This window comes from Tamandua tetradactyla, chromosome 12 (genome assembly GCF_023851605.1).
Source record: "Tamandua tetradactyla isolate mTamTet1 chromosome 12, mTamTet1.pri, whole genome shotgun sequence".
Lineage (NCBI taxonomy): Eukaryota > Metazoa > Chordata > Mammalia > Pilosa > Myrmecophagidae > Tamandua > Tamandua tetradactyla.
In genome coordinates, this window is record NC_135338.1 from 72,546,777 (window position 1) to 72,559,716 (window position 12,940).

The following is a 12,940-nucleotide window of genomic DNA, read 5'->3' on the forward strand; positions in this document are numbered from 1 at the left end:
TGTGGATGTCCCAGGGGCAGCTATCTCATGCAAAAACAACATGGAATAAATTAGTTTAACTTTTTTGTGTGTGAAAAATGGCAAAAATAAACAAAGAGAGAACAGTATATGAATCTCCCTGTTCCCATCACTGAGTTTCAACAGTTACCAACTTAAGGCTAGCCTTGTTTTATCAACATCCCCACCCAATTCCACCCCACCAACCCTACTCCTGGAGCATTGTGCAGTAAATTCCAGATATTACATCATTTCATTAGAAAATATTTCAATATTTGCAAAAGGTAAGGTCTATTTAAAAAATATACCCATAATACCACTAGCTCACCTAAAAAAGTTAATAATCAAATGTCCAAACTGTTTTCAACTTTCCCCAAGTGTCTCATATATTTTTTTAAATTTTCATTCAAATTAGGAACCAAATAATGCTCATCTGGGGCAACTAGTTGTTACAACTGATGTGACTTTTAGGTTTCTCCTTCATACCTCATTCTCTTTCTCTCTCATTTGTATGTCGAAGAAATGAATCATTTGCCCCTAGAGTTCCTCCGCACTCTGAATTTTGCAGATTGTTAAACTGTAGTTTGATCTTGGGGTTTGATTAGATCCACATTTGGTTTTGCAGGGGGGTGAGGCAAAAGTACTTCGTAGGTCATATTATGTCCTTCCATTAGAAAACAGATCTAGTTTTTCCTCCTTTTGTATGCTGGCAGCTACTGATGATCATTGCCTAGATTAATTCATTAGGGACTAGAAAATGGAAATATTCCAATTCTATCGCTCCTTCATCAATTTGCTTAAATTCTGCAATAAAGAGAAACTGCCCTTCATCAACTATTTGGGTATTTTGAAGGACGGTTTATATAGGAAATACCAGAGAATAAAAGCTTGATCCATTTGCTTTGTCAGTTTTCAAAATAATGAGTTAGTTCTTGAGTACCCTCAAAAGTTGACCAATGAAGTTTTTATTTTAAGTATCATTATGAACTCATGGATATAAAAATATTTTATATGCTTCAGTCAAGTGAAGTAATCTTTACTGCTTCTCGAAGCATTTTTTTGGGGGGGAAGCCTCCTCAAGATGGCTTCTAAGTCTTTTTGATGTCTTCCTAGTAGTCTTTGATAGCTTAATTGCTTTCTGGTTTAAGAAGATGATCTAGGCTCGTTTTGTACATTTTCTGTCTTAGATCTGGAGTCAGCTATTTCTCCAAGGAGCTCCTGGTTCCTTAGTGGGAAATGGTGTTGAGAGACCATAGTCTGGTCTGGTGGTGCTCTAAGTTAATGGTCAGTCATTGTTTTCAGGTCTTTTCAGTAACAGAAAATGTGTGTGTGTTTGTGTTTATGGCTTATTTTTAAGATAAAGTGCATCATGAAGCCTACTGATATTTCTAATTCAAATTTAAGAATATAGCCTTTTTACATCTCCTCATGATCTTCATTCTGAATCTCCTTTCAAAGTAGATGAACTTCTGAGTGGTTTACATCTAAGTAAAGATGAAATGCAAATATTTCCCTTGTTATCCATTTGCTACTTGCCTGTTTTCTCCAACTCAACTGTAAACTTCCTAAGGGCAGAGATCAAGTTCTGTGCATTTCTGTTTTCCTAGTTCCAGCGTACCTGTCACATGATAGGTGCTTAATAAATATTTATAGAATGCCTTAAAAAAAAAATGATGCCTTCAATGAAATGTTAGCTTTCCTTAAGTAGAGAAAGAAGTAGAAGGAATGGAATCTGAAAACCAGTTTGGAACTTTAAGTCATGCCTATCCAAGCCTATTCACCCTTCCATTAATTCAGTTAATCTAGATAAGAACATATCTAATGTCGGAGGCTGGGCGCATGGGATATAGAGATGAGTGGTCTATGCCCTCAAGGAATATGCTCATTAGTGGAGAAGACCAACCCAAGCAATTATAAAACAGGATTAAAAATAAAAAATGGCTTGGATGATGAGCTGTGGGAGTTCTCGGGAGGGAAAATCAAAGAGTTGAAGGGTGAGGAAGGGGAGGTATCTGTGAAGGCTTGACAGAGGAGGTTGCATTTGAACTGGGTGTTTAAAAAGACGAATAGGAGAAATAGGTTGAGAGAAGCAAGGAAGGCATTTTAGACAGACAGTAGTACCTGAGTTGTCTTCCCTTCTACGGTGTTGAGCTAATTTGTTCCTGGATGGGCCAGGAGGTTTGCAGATCCTGGAGCTGGGGCTGGGGCTGCTCCTGGGGCAACACTACTATTTCTCCCAGAGAGGGCTGTGGGAGGGCAGGGAGGCAAAGGAAGGGAGGAGGATAGGAGGGAGCTGACAGGCCTGGGTCATTTTGCAGAACACTGCACAGACAAGCTGCCCTTCCATGCAGAGTACTATTTGGAAACTGCTGCCAACTGCTGGGCATGTGCTGTGTAGATTGTTTGTCAATATAGGTTGCATTGCATTTCAGCTTGCTTGGGGACACACTGCCTAGTCTCTGGGAAGTCCCAAAGACAGACATTATCATCTTGACTCATCATCACCTTTTTAGAGGCACCCACCTCTGTCCCTGCCAGCACAGTCCCAGGTGTTCAGGCCCCTGAGTCCTACCCCTAACCTGGGTGGAGTTACCCTTGAAAGGAGCAGCCCCTGGGTCCACAGAATCAAAGAATCTCAGTCATTTGTCAAGTATCACCTAGTAATATTTGCCCTGGTTTAGAACCCACAAGCCTATCATGTACTTAATATCTTTTTTTCTTTAAATAAGTTAACCTTTTGAAACCTAAAGTAAGTTTTCAAAGGGGGAACTTTATATTATCCTCCTAAATAGAAAACCAGTATCTTCTACCTTATATAGTAATCTCCAGATAGCAAATGCAATGAAAACATTTCTAACTAGCCGAGCCTCAAGTTCTTCCTATTCTTCTCTATGTCAGAAAAGATGAGTCAGTGCCTGAGAGGTGTAGAAGACCCATCAGCACCCAAATTAAACTTGCTCCTTGACCTCATCAGAATGATCAAATGAGAATTAGAAAAGGAATAAACTTCCTGCTCTGTGGATGAATGGTTTTGAATGTCTCGTGATTTTAAACCATAGTTTTGGGAAACCCAGATGCAATCCAATACCTTCATTACAGATGGGGAAACTGAGGCCCTGAGCATACAAGTGACTTGGAGGCAGGACCCCTGCCAGTCTTGGTCCCTGTGGACCCCCAATGCCCACTGCTGTGCAGGACACACCATGGGCCTCCTACATATTTGCAGATGAAAAAGCAAACAGACTCCAGTCAAGACTGAAACTAAAACCCAAGTTTCTTGACTCTTAAGCGTTTTTTTGCATTGCAAACTCGAACCCCTTCCCCAGCCTCCAGCTCCCCTCCTCACCTCCCTCTTTCAGTTCTTCTTGGGGAACTCCAGGTGGTGTGGCCTGGCCTAGATCTCGCTCTTTCCATTGTACATCTAAATAGCCCCAACTGGTTCCATCCCAGCTCTAGGTGACCTGACCTGTGATGTAAAGGAGGAGGTGAGGCTGCAGCTGCATCTTCCCTCTTTGCTCCTGCCCCAGCAGTCCAGGGAGCTCAGCAGGTCACTTCTGGGCCAGCGGCCCTGCCCTGATTGCCAAGGGGTATGTGTGTGGCGGGTAGGCATGCAGAGTCAGAGCGGGTGAGCACACAGGGTGGTGTCTGGGCATGGACTGAGGGCCCAGATGCATGTGGAGGGAGGCCTTAGTTGGGTGTGATTGGGGCTCCTGTCCCTCAACATTCCTTCCCTTACTCTTCATCAAGGACACTGATCTCTGTTCCCACCTGTGGTCTCCTGAGCCAATCCTCTTGAGGCAGCCATTTGTCAGCTCCCTTCTGGGCCACTGCCCCATTTCCAGAGATCTACTCTGTGTCAGGACCCAGACTTCAGACATGAAAGGGACACTGCCCTGCCCCCAAGGAGATGCCAGTGGTGGGGGAGAAACAAGACCTGACCACAGATGACCCTAATATCCTATGGACAGTACTCCCAGGGTGTTAGAATAGGGGTGTGGAACCCCAAGGAAGGGCACCCAACCTGGCTCCAGTGGCAGTATGGCTTTCCAGAGGGTGGGAATCTAAGGAGCACCACTGAGGGATTCAAACCTATCTTGAAGGGCTCAAGGAGAAGCTGAAAGTTTAACAGAGATGGGATAATCATGGTGCGATTTGGGGGTTAGAAAATGAGCTCTGGCTGTGACCTGGAGCAGGGCTGGTGGGGGTGGGGTGGGTGCTGAGTGGGAGTGGGAGGGGCAGCATGGGCGCTGCCTAGCACTGCTGGAAAAATGTGCTGGGTGAAGGAGAAGGAACCCGAATGCCCCAACACCCCATCTACCCACCACAGGGGTGCCGAGGTAGATCCTCCCTCTGATGGCAGACCAGTCACATCTGCCTGCCCCATGACCAGGTTTCCCCCCTCCCCCAGTCCTTTTTGGTCACCTTGACCAGAGCCCATCCAGTGTGCAGGTCTGCTGCCTGCTTCGGGATGGCCATCCCGCCCCTCTCCCCACACACAAACACACAGCCAGCAGCCCTTCCCGGTGCCATGTCCCCTGCATTGCCCCAGGAGCCCTCCTGCCACCACCCTTGATTTTTTCTGGACCCAGGGCTCTCAGCCTGACTGCTTCCATCTCCCTTCAGTCCAGAGTGGTTCCCAGCTTGCCGGCCTCCCTCTCCGCAGGGGCCAGAGGACGGCCAGAGCAGGTCTGCCTGGAGCTTACTGTGCAGGCACCAGGGTGCGTTTATGCCTCAGTTTCCTCACCTGGAGCATAGGGGCAACACCAGGTCTCAGAATTCCCACCTCTGCCACTGTGGGCATAATCCCAGAGCAATCAGCTCCTTCATGTCCCCCCAGCCCCACTCCAGATATCGGGTTTCTGGGCCGCCATCCCTGCAGGGAGGGGTTCTGAAGCGCGTCCCGGCGCGCTGTGCTCGTCGCGGCCCAGCCCCCGGCGTCCCAGCGCAGCGCTCTCTGCCGTGTCGTCCGCCATTAGCGCGGCGGCGGCCCTCGCCCCTCGGCGGCCCCCGCGCCGAGCAGATGGCAGGGGAGGCGAGCGGCCGCGGCAGCTGCTGTTATCTCTCGCTGATGACACGGAGTGTAAATTTTGTTGGCAACACTCCCTCCTGCCTCTGCATGCCACCAGCTTTAATCACTGTAATTGAGTTATAATGAATGATTGTGTGTTCTCATTGTCTGAGCGAGGCACAGCCGGAGCCGGCCCGAGGGTGGGGAGTCCTCACTTCCCAGGGGAGGCGGCCCCGGCCCCCGCCGCGCCTCAGGCAATGTGCCCCCCCCCTCCACCTCCTCCCCCCCCACCCCCACGCCCCACCGCCGCGCCCCCAGATCTGCCGCGGCCCTTTCCCCGGCACCGAGGCGGCCACACACCACAGAGGGCCTCGGGTTTATTTTTTCACTTTATCATCGTTTTCAAACGACACAATGAATTCAGGAACATTGTGGAATAATTGGGAACTTCAGATAAGCAAAGAGAAAAGGACACGAAAAAAAAAAGAGAGAGAGAGAAAATGAAGAGTCACCGAAATCCTGCTCTTCAGTGATAACCCCCCGTTCACATTTTGCTGCATATTCTTCCAGACTTTTAGCGATGCAAATATAGTTACAGCTGCCGCCAACCCGCGCCCGCCAACCCCATCCCGGTGCGCCCGGGCCTGTGCTGAGTGCCTCCCACGCCTGGCCTCGCAGCTTCTGCAGGCAACTCCAGGAGGTAGGTCCGAATGACCCCATTTTACAGACGAGGCGACTGAGGCCCACAAGGGTCGAGGGGCCCGCCTCGCTCACGCCGCTCTTAAGCAGGCGGCCTGGTTTCAAAGCCATTTGCATCTGAGTCCGGCGCTCACCCCGAGAGGTATGCAAATGAATGGATTTTAAACCCCTTCTCTCCATAACTCCCCCTCCCCGACCCCCTCACCCACCCAGCCGGTGTCCAAGAGGCAAACAAAACTGGCTCTAGTTCTTCAAAGCGCCTCCTCATTACAATGTAATATAGTATTCACTCGGGGAAAGCGAGGGCCGGGAACCAGTTCTGCCTCCCCCAGGAAAGGGGCCACCAGGCCGAGGGCGGGGCCTTTTGGGACCCTCCCCGATTCACCTGGGCCTGCTGGCTGCGACCCCCTCTGAGTGGGGGCCCCTAGCTAAGTCGCTGTAAGGGAGGGGTGAGGGGAACCGCGGGGGGGGGGGGCCCGCGGCCCTGGGCTCCCCAGGCTCTGGGTGCTGCGCAGGCGCAGACGGCTGAGCGAGGCGGTGGGAGGTGCCAGTGTGACTGACTGGAGCCGCCCTCGCCCAGAGACAGCTGAGGGTGGGGAGGGAGGGTCGCCGCGGAGGGTGGGGAGGGAGGGTCGCTGCGGGTGCTGGCCCCATTACGGGTTCGGCTGCATCCCCCCGGGCTAGCTCCAGCCCTGGCTCACAGAGCGACTTGGGCAAGTCTCTTCTTGCCGGGTTTCCCTTCTGAGACTTGCTCTCTTATCTGAAATGAAGAATTTGAGGCCACGTGACTGTTTCTTCCAGGTAGCATCATTCATTTTCTGAGTGATAATAGTTATAATATTTATTATTATCATCATCATCATCATTATAGCAACTGGCACTTATTAAGTACTTAGTATGTTCTAGGCATGATGCTTCGATGCTAAGTTCCTTTTCTTTTGTGACAGAATACAGTACCTTTCTACAAAAACAAATGAAAAATCCATTTGTAAAGAGAAGTTTCAGTCCCTTAAACCCTGCTTTTAAAGCCGAGCTGTATGGAGGAGCTCACCCAGTGCTCTGCCTCAGCTCCATCTTCACCTCTGCAGATCTGGAAGGAGTGAGGTTCCTGGGTCTCCTTGTTAGAGGCAGCCCTCAAAGCAAGTCACAATGATTGTTCTCCTTGGAGTATTTCTTGGTATTTCAAGTGCTCTCTAGAGAACAGCTTGTCAGAGAGAACAATGATTATTTTTGTGAAGTATTCTGGGTAAACAACATTCTCCAGGTTTCAGGTTTTCCATTCCCTTTAACCTTCCCTTCCAATGATCGTTCCTGATTTCTAGGATCCAAAGTCCCATTTCTGCTGGCTGGTGAACCAAGAGGACCCTTCATGCCAGACTTGTGCTTCTCAGTGCTCTAGTGGGACTATGGGAAGCTGGCACAGAGAGCATGCCAGGTCCTTTCCTTTCACTATCTCATCAAGTTCTGGCTGCAACCCCAGTATCAGCTCAGTTTTACAGAAAAGGCATCTGAAGCAACAGAGAGGTTAAGTAAGCTACCTGGGGCCACACAGCTAGGTGAGTTCTGGGCACTATGGCAGTCACTGAGGGACAAGTGAGACATACATAGCCTCTGTCCTCCAGAAACAGCCCCAGTTTCTGACAAACGTTAGGGCTCCCACTGACAGCTGACCTCTCCCCATGCATCACACCCACAAACTCACACCCCACAGGTGTGTACATACACACGTAGACACACACATTGTTCTTTGTGGCTTGGTGGCTTCCTTCTCCATTGCACACTGTCTGGTGCTGGACTTGTCCATCTGGACCTCACTGGCTGAAGAGGAGGACTCTTCCTTCCTCTAGCTAGGAGACCATGAAGGTCTTTGTATTGTGGGGCCTTTGGAGACTCAGACATTCGTCTTGAACTTGAGAGCTATAGGCAAAATGCACAACTCGGGTGACTCCTATAACCACTGATGGTCACCTAGACATTGCCCGGAAGCTGCTTTTAAGCCATGGCCTACCCATGCTTCTGCATAGGGGAAGGTATTTTTGCATGAAGCTAGAGATACCCTCTTTAAGAGTTCCTCTGATGACAAATGTTAAGTGACCTCTTATCTGTTGATTTTTCTGGAATCTGCAGCCTAACCACAGACTCTCTCTCTGGTTTCCATAGAATCATTAGCTGATAGAGCTGAAAGGGACCTCAGAGAGTCCCTTCACCTTCTGCCAAGTGGTAGGACTTTAATCCTTACAGCTACTTAGGGAGGGAGCTACTATCTTCCACAATTTACAGATGACACAGCTGGGACAGATAGGTAAGCTGCCCAAGGTCTTAGAGTGGGGTCTGAACAAGGCCTCCAGTGTGCTGGCTTGTCTGTCCCTGCCTTTGTGCCTCCTCTAGAGCATGCTGGGAAGCGCCCTCTTGCCTGGCCCTGCCAGTATGCCCTTGCCGATCAAGTACTCCGCCAAGCAGGCAGTGCCACTCTGGGTCAGGCTGACCTGGGCCCAGCTGCGCGGGAGGAGGCCCAGGAGGCAGCCACCGCAGCTGCTGCCCAGTGATGCGCCTCCCTCCTGGTGGGCTTTGCCACCAACAGCCTTGCCCAGAGGAAGCGGGAGGGGAGTCAGGGCCCCACATTTAGGAGAAATCAGTAGATAAAAGGAAGTGGGGCTGGAGCTGGTGAAAAAACTGGCCCAGAAACTTCAGAAATGAAGGAAAGCCAGGCAGACACAGCCTCCTAATTTCAAGAAAGCAGAATGCAAAACCAGTCCAAGAAAACAGCCCCAGTTTCCCATGGGCACAAACCTTGAAAATGGTTTTGAGGCGTCCCAAAATGGAGTGTGGATAACCCGGAGACCAGAATTTCAGCATCCAGAGAGGTCTAGCACGGCTTGCATCTGACTAAAAGGCTTGGAGGGGCAGGTGAACTCCAGGGTAGGTCAAGCCAGGTGAGCAGAGGCTGGTGGGAAAAGCCAGGGGGAACAAGAGGGCTTACTTCTAGCCTGTTTGGAGGAAGGAGCGCCCAGAAAGAACAGAACACCCTACTTTGGCAGGTGACGAGCCAGAGGCTTGGATTCTGCTTAGCATCTCTAACCTGGGAAGGGCACCACAGACAGGGCTGAGCAGGTCGGAAAGCAGAGTGGCCAAAACTCAGGTGCAGACAGCTGGTAAACCTGGCTTTGGGTCTCAGCTCTCCTATTTATAACATTCCACATTATGGGAAGATTCTAGAGCCAGATTTCTGGGCCATCCTGGGGACCTTGGGTAAGGAAGGTGCTTCATCTCTATATGCCTTGGTTTTACATTTGTAGAAGAGAGTTAATCCTTATGTTCATCTCAGGGAGCTGTTGTGAGGAGCAAGTTGTTAAAATATATAAAGTGCTTAGAAAAGTGCCTGGCTTCTACTAATTAATCAATGAATATTCATTATTATCATTTTAATGGCTTAATTTTTCAAATGTAAAAAGGGCAATAGAATTGCTAGGGGGATTCCTAACTCTGACTCTGCTTTGTGATGACCTGTGCTAATCGGTTCATGCTCACTAGAGAAGTGACTGCCATAGGTGGTTAAGAGCACAGCCTCAGGACCCTGAATGCCTGTATTCAAATCTGGTTCCTTCTCCTATTGGCTGTGTGACCTTGGTCAAGTTACTTAACCTCTGTGTGCTTCAGCTACCCACCTGTAAACCAGAGATAGATTAAAAAATAAATAAATAAATAAAACCCTCTTTCATAGGGTTAAATGAATGAACACGTGTAAAGCACTTGGCAGAAAGCACAGTAAGTGCTCAATCAATGATGAAGAGGAAAAAAGATGGAGGCAATTGTTTTATCTGTGTCCTAGTCTCCAGAGCCCTGAAGGATCTCCTGGCTATGAGTAAAGACCCCTGAGTCCTTTGAGGATTGGGAGACACTGGCTTTCCTCTGTTACCCTCCCAACCCCTTAACTCCTCATCCCCATCCTCAGGATTTAGTCCCATTCTCCCTTTAGCTACCAGAGCCCAGACAGTCAGTTTTCAGAGGGGAGCAATGATCTTCTTGAAAACAGGGGCCATGTCTCATTCATCTCGCATCCCCAGGGCCCAGGATGGGGCCTGGGACAGTCAGGAGAGGATGGGAAGGTGAGTATTGCTGAGCCCTGCCTAGAACTCACTCCTGCCTGGGAATTCTACTTAGCCTCTCAATTTCCATCAGCTGCCTTGCAAGGGCAGCGGTTTATGCCCACTTTACAGATGAGGCCCAGAGAGGTTAGCTGAGTTGTGCTGCTCTGCCTCTCACCTAGATCTTGCTGCCCCTCTCAGCGGCTGGTGCCTTTAGGAGAGGTTGGGGTGGTGGAGATGGGAGCGCAGGACGCTCGGTGGGGTTCGGTAGGACCAGCATGCGAAGCAGGGGGCTGGGAGGTGTCAGGTGGGTCCCCCAGAAGGCACTAGAGTCTGCTGGGCCCTGCCATACTCCGAAAGTTCTTGCGGGCTCAGTCCCCCAGTGTCACTGTCCCTACACCAAAGCTCACTCACCAGTGAAGGCTTTTTTTTTAATTTTTAAATTTTTATTTTTTGGTAATAAATTTTAGGTCCTGAGGATTCCTCTATTAGCCACATTAGTTATCCATCAGTGTTAGCTTTGTGTTTTCTTCATTTTATCCACTTTCCCATGGATAGGTTTCCCTAAGATCTAAAGATGAGATGAATTAGCAACAAAGATTAAAAAAAAATCATTTGGCTTTTCACAGAGAAATTAATGGACGCAGAGGGGGAAACATACTCATAGCTTAACTCAGGGGGTGGAGTGGAGACAAGGGTTGCTTTGGGGGTAGGGGGCAGGAGGAACCCTAGGTGAGACAGGTCAGCCAGGCCAGATCCTCTTGTTTCTGAACCTTGGCCAAGGGCTGGGTCTGGGGGCCTCTGATCTTTTCCAGGCACACTGGGAGAGCACAGCTGGTTTGCTTTGCAGGCTGTGCTTCCAACCTGGAGAGAGCAAGAAGCACAGGCTACAGCAGAAATCATGAGTGAGAAGTTGGATGCCACAGGGCTGGCAGAGCTGGAAGTCGCCCTCAGCCTGCTCCATAAAGCTGCTTAAGTACTTGGGATGAGGGACCCTGGAGGGGGCCCAAGCAGAGAGTGGGGAGAATGAGGAGGGTGGGGCAAGGGAGGGAGGCACAAGCCCTTCCCCAGAAAAGACGTTTCCTTTCTCTACGCTTCGATCAACAGCCTGCCCAGAATTGTCAGGGAAGAAACGCTTTTATAGTAAAAACTTCCAGATGTGCAATATTCTTAACATTTTGCAATGCATTTTTACTTCTGTGGCTCACTTGACCCTCAGGGCTCTGTGGTGGAGCACTTCTCTCTTTAACAAGAGGAAGAATATGAGGCTCTGAGAGGTCAAGTGATTTCCTCAAAGCTACACAGTTGGACCAGGTAAGCCTGGAATTCCCAGATCTTGAACTTGCTTCTCTGCCCAGCTGGGACCTTGTCCAGGCAGGTCCTGAGCCCTGGCTGATCCACAGAGGACTGTAGGAAGAGCTCTCCAGTGGCTTCTACAAGCCCCTCCCCTGATGGAGACTGACAAAGAGGGCTTATTATCTATGTTGGGACACTAAAAGTTTCTGGTCATAGAAACTTCTAGATCACAAAGCACCAGCAGCTAAAAGGGCAGGCCAGATTCTCAAGTCACTGCCCCATGCCCCTTAGTGCTTACAGATGAAAACCAATCTCAGAAGCCCTCACTGTGCCCCCCAAAGCTTTACAAGAACTAGCCTCTGGCTACTTCTCAACCTCAGTTCAGCCACATTGACTTCCCAAAGCTTGTCAAGCTTTGCCTCGGGGCCTCTGTCCACTCTGATCCCTCGGGCTGGAATTGCCCTTCCCCCGTAACCCTGTGGCTTGCTGCTGGCAGCCTGCTGGTCCCTGGGCCTGGCTGTAAATTACTTCCCCCCTCCCTGCGTGACAGCCCCACCTCCTCTCACCACTGGCCATCCCCTCACCACTTTGTTTCTTCATCATATCCCTCATCCTCACTGGACTTTATTTGATTATTGTCTGTCTCCTCTACAAGTACCAGGAGGACAGGAACTCTGTTTTGTTCCCTGGAACAGTGCCCGGCTGACAGTGGGCACCTGATAAATATTTATGGAATAAATACCCAAGGCCAAGTTCCCTGTAAGACATCAGCTGTGCCTTTTCTCCCTGGAAATAATTTGATGGTGGGCGTGGCAAGGCAGGGCACAGGGAGGCAGGGGAGAGTGAAAGAGCAGCACAAGCACCCGCCCCACCGACTCTGGGGTTTGCAGTGTCTACACCTGCACAGGGCCTGGCCTTGTGTGTCTTAGCCCTGTGGATGCAGCTCAGCCAACAAACCTCTACACACTGTGCCCACGCCTAACCCTGCTGAGGTCATGTCGGGCTCTCAGCCCGTGCCACCCCACCACTCAGGGGGCCTCCCTGTCTCCTTCCTCTCAGAGCCTCCAGTCCACAGTCCACCACCTGCATGGGGGCCACAGCACTCCATCCAGGGACCTGACCATGCCACCCTCCCTGCCTGGGAAGCAGGTCCTAATGTCTGACCATAAACTGGCTTTGAAGGCAGACCTGAGATTAAATCCTGACCCCTCGGCATAGGCTGGAGGCCGTTGGGCAAGTTCCTGGACTTCTCTGAGCCTCATCATCCATCTGTCAGATGCGGGAAAGAGATAGGATCTATTCTTGGCTCCACACTGAGTGCTATTATCATTACCTTTACCATCTGTAAAATGGGGATAAATATAATACCCTCGCATGATGGCTTGAGGAGTAAATGAGCTGAAGCATTTTAAATGCCAGGCGTGGGGACTGGCACACAGTGGGTGTGCCCATTATCTTAGTCTGTGGCTGTTTCCCGGAATTGTTTGGCTGGAAACACAGTGTAGGAGAGAGAGCGGGAAGGGGCTTCTAGAAGAGGGAGGGAGGGGTGGGCAAGGTGTCATTTAATAACCCTGCATGGTTTAAAGCCAGCTCTGAGGATCAGTCCCAGGGTAGGCCAAAGTGAAACTGTCCATTTGCAGAGGCTGCCTGCAGAGATCCTCCTCCCCTGCCTGCCTGCTCTCGTCCCCACATGCTAAGGCTGCCCAGGGCCCTCCTGGACCCTCCTTGCTGCCTGTCCTCTAGGCCACCCTGGCAATTTGTGCAGACTCCCACATAACAATGGTCTGCTAACAGGGTCTCAGACCTGCATGCCTCCTTGGCTAACACGCATCTCAGTGCATGGGAAAGGAGGGCT